Here is a 4,513-nt window from a genome sequence, read left to right as displayed (position 1 = left end):
GGACTGTGAGGCCAACCTAGGTAGCACAGTGACATCCTGTCACTGGAAGGAAAACGAACAAGAACACTTAACACTTTGAGCTGGCAAATCCATCACTAGACATTTATTCTTGAGATATAACCAGATCAGGAAAATGTACAGAAAGGGCTGGAGAGATGGCTCTGAACTTGAGAGCACGGGCTGCTCTTGCCGAAGACTGAGTTTGATTCCCAGCACCCACACGGTGCCTCCCAACCATCCCTAACGTCTCTTCCAGGGCTTCTGACATGCTCTTCTGACCTCACGGGCACCAGGGATGTACATGGTGCACAGAAATATATACAAGCAAAACACTCATACATTTATGTACATCTAGAGACTTATTTAAATGTAAGTAAAAATGATGTTCCTGGAGCTGAAATGTGGCTCAGTTGGAGGGGTACCCAGCTTGCGCAGGTCCTGGGTTTGAGCCCCACCACATATACCTGGTCTGTTAGCCCTAGTCCTGGAGAGGTGGAGGAAGAACCCATCTCCCCTAAGCTAGCAGGTTGTTTAAAGAAAAGATAGGAAACAGCAACCAATCTGGCTACTTCCAGCTGTTTGGCAACATTGAAAATACAGGGATTTGCTAAATGAAGAAAGGATACAAAATTCTTTCTGCATGTATCTTTTTTTAGTACGGTTTCCTCTTTGTTTCCTTTCCTCCTGTAGCTGCCATAAAACACACTGACAAAAGTGATTTAGGGGATAAAGGATTTATTTTTAGCTCAAAATTCCAGGTTATGGTCCATCATCGCCGGGCAGTCAGGGCAGCAGAAGCAGCAGGTCACAGGCTCAGTGAGGGGCTGAGAGAACACGTGAAATGCCCAGTGCTCCCCAAGAAGAGGTGCTGCTGGCACCTGAAGTCTCTCTTCCTCCTTCAGTTTGCTTAGTTACAAGTATTCCCCCAGAGACAGGCTCGCAGGCCAACTTGGTCTGGACAGTTCCTCACAGAGACTTTCTTCCCTGGTGATTTTAGATTGTTTCACCTGGACGAAGCTAGCCACTGAGTGCCAGTTCTGTTAAATGTAGTTAATATGTGTAAGAGTTTAGGGGTGGCAGGGGGTGGGGGAAAGACTAGCTGGCAACTTATGGAAACTCTTCCAGCTTCTGGTAGAATTTTTTATACACATTTGGAATTTTTTAAAAAATTACATTTGAACATTTTCTTCAGCATTTCTCAACAAGCACATTCTTCTCAGTATTTGTCAGTAAACACATGCTATTTTGTAAGAGAAAAGCAAAAACTTCTTTTTTTTTTTTTTTTTTTTTTTGTGAGACAAGGTTTCTCTGTGTAGTAGCCCCAGCTGCCCTGGAGCTCTCTTTGTAGACCAGGCTGGCCTCGAACTCACAGAGATCTGCCTGCCTCTGCCTCCTGAGTGCACTACCGTGCCCGACTCAGAAAAAACACTTTTTTCTAAAAACATGTCTTTATTTGTGTGAATGTGTGTGTTTGGCACAAATGTGGAGGTCAAGAAAAAAAAAAAAACCTTGTAGGAATCTGTTCTAGAGCCTTCCACCACGTGGATCCTGACGCAGGTTGTTGGATTTGGTAACAAGGACTTTACCTGAGAAGCAAATGATTTTAAAAAGCAACTGGAACTGACAGTTTATTGTTTTTACAAAAGTCTTTGCAGATCTTAACCTGTAACATCACTAGCATTTTCCCTTTGCCATCACAGTTGGATCCATGTGGATATCAATGAGACTGGCTGCCTGAAAGATAAATTAGTCAACAGATATCACACTCCCCGGGTTAAGGGTTAAGTAGGAGGCTCTCTTCCCTTGCTTGCTTCTACTGCCACCTTGCAGCCCCAGCACCTGTGAGTCCAGGCCAGATCTTACACAGGCTTGCTTTGCTTTTTAAAAAAAAAAAAAAAAAAAAAAAAAACTCTGGATCTGCCTCTCAGTTCTTCCTTCTGCTGATAAGAGTCTGTCTGGTCTCGTCTGCTGGGATGACTCATCCCTCAGAAATGGAAAAGGCCTGGAGGCCAGGGCCCATTTCTGTTGAGGAGCTGGGGCCCAGTTCCAAGGTGACATTAAGGTGCATACTAAGGATTTTGCCTTAGGTTTCAGGATGGAAGGCAGGTGTGGGTGCTGCTCTGTTTCTGGACTGTGGGACCAAGGCTTGCCCCATGAATGCTCAAGCTATGTGGCCAAACACCAGAGAGCAGAAGCCTACTTCTCTTTTGGTGGGACTTTAGGGTCCTGTGGTCCTCCCACCTCAGAGGTCTCTATGCAGATCTTCCCAGATCTCCACACTGGAGAAGGTTCCTTGCTAGTAGGAAGATCTGAAAGGCTGTATCCAGAATCCTGCTAAAGCGTGCGTGGACCCTAAGGCGCCCCTGTGTACCCTTGTATGAAAACAAGATCTGGGGCCAGCTGCCTTTGGGTTGGATCCCAGCTTCACTCAGCTTGAGGATGCTATTTGATGTTAGTGAGTGTGGGGCCTCATCTGTAAATGATAGCCAGTCACTTAAACATGCCAAGCCTAGGCCAGGAGCAGCTCTCTCTACCCTTCTTATGTGGGCTCACTGGACCCATGTAATCATAAGTGGCTATGCGGGGTCGTCATGTTTGTCTTATAGATGGGGAAATTGAGGCATAGGGTAGTTAACTTGTTTCGAGGTCACGGGAAGTATGTCTGGAGTCCACGCTCCTTTTTTTTTTTTTTTTGATTGGGTCTTGCTCTGTTGCCCAGGCCACCCTCCCACCTCAGCCTCTCAAGTGCTGGGATTATAGGCATCGCTATGCCTGGTGAGTCGTGTTTTTAATGATAGGCTTGGGGCATGCTATTATAAGATGCCTAACAGTAACTATGGTTTATTGGCTCACTCAATGCCAGGCACTGTGCTAAGTGCTATTTAGAAGTTTCCTCATTTGCTCTTCCCACTGCCTGGCCCAGGCAGGGACTATTGTTATATGTTAACATTGATCTGACAGGAAGGCCGATTATACACACGGCCCTGTGGGAAAAAGGGCTGGGTCTTTTGAGATCGTCACAGCATAAGGAGCAAAGACAGTGCCTTAAATAACTGATTCATGGCAGAATCATAGCTAGGTAGAGCTGGAAGACAGCCTAGAGGTCATGCGGTTTAAACTCATTTTCGAAGATGAAAAGAACAGACTTGCTCTTCTTATTCCCACAGGGTTTGGGGGAAAGACTCAGCGAGATAATAAAAACAGTAGTGTTTGCTTTGCTCAGCCTTCTAGGCCGACAGGCAGGTGCTGCTGCTACCCTCATTTCATACAGAGGGAAACCATGATGTTGAGACGGTTTGCCCAACATCACGCAGCTAGTAAGTGATGGCACTGGGGTTTCAACACAGTGGATCCCAGGGTGTGATTCTGCTGGTACCAGCCCAGCTCCGGAGGGCAGTTAGGAGGGCTGAGATGAAGTTGTGCTAGGTGGGTGAGTGGGTGTTCTCACGACTGTGGGGGTGCTGTGCAGACACAAGCTTTAATCAGGAAGAGGTAAGGGGGTCAAGAAGTGGTGTGGCTCAGGGAAAATTTAGGAAGATCTCTAGCAGGAGACAAGTGCTTAAATCTGGACCTGTATTTCTGGGGGTGGGGGGATGGGAAGTGTCTGGAGCATGTGGTGATGATGGGGCGTGGTGGGCATTCAGGCTTCTTTGAGCCCTCCTCTAGAAGTATTAAATGTACAGATAAGGTAACTGATGTCCTGGCCAGGTGGGGTGGCTAGGACCTCAGGAAGCCTTAGGCAACTAAATCCAGAGCTGACTGGATGGGGCTAATGAGAGGAGATAAAGAAGATTAGGGAGGAATCAGAGTCAGATCGAAACCCTGGCTTTCTAGAACTTTCTAGTTAGGAGGTCACAGGCAGGCTGCTCCACAGGTTCTTCTTGAGTTCCTCGGTGCTAGGATGCAAATAATAGTCTGCGCTTACGTAGCGTGTGTAACTCAACCAGCCTGTGTGAAGTGGCCACTATGACCCTGGCACAGAGACGCATTCAGTGAGAGCTTATTATTGTCACTGTCATCATTATAATCCTGGACACCTGGCTGCTTGACTACAGCAGCCTCACCCATCAGTCTGGTTTCCTGATTGCACTCGGGCAGCGCTGAGCTGGCTGCCATCTCTCCACTGCCTCAGTGTTGCCCATAACTAGCTCTGGTTTTCAGAGAAAAACCAGGACTCAGGAGCAGAGGGAGACAAAAGCGATGGGCAGCTCGTCCTGTGACCCTGGGCTAACATGGTACTCAGCAGTCATTTCTTTTTTTTTTTTTAATATTTTATTTAATTTTAATTTATGTGTGTTGGTGTGAGGGTGTCAGATTTTTGGAGTTAGAGACAGTTGTGAGCTGCCATGTGGGGGCTGGGAATTGAACCCAGGTCCTTTGGAAGAGCAGGCTGTGCTCTTAACCACTGAGCCATCTCTCCAGCCCTCAGCAGTCATTTCTTGGTTACTCTACTTTCTGATGTTTTCCTTCTGTAGCTTTGTTGGCCATATCTGAATACACACACACTCTCTCT

This window comes from Acomys russatus, chromosome 14, assembly GCF_903995435.1.
Source record: "Acomys russatus chromosome 14, mAcoRus1.1, whole genome shotgun sequence".
Taxonomy (NCBI): domain Eukaryota; kingdom Metazoa; phylum Chordata; class Mammalia; order Rodentia; family Muridae; genus Acomys; species Acomys russatus.
This window is presented reverse-complemented; position numbering follows the sequence as displayed.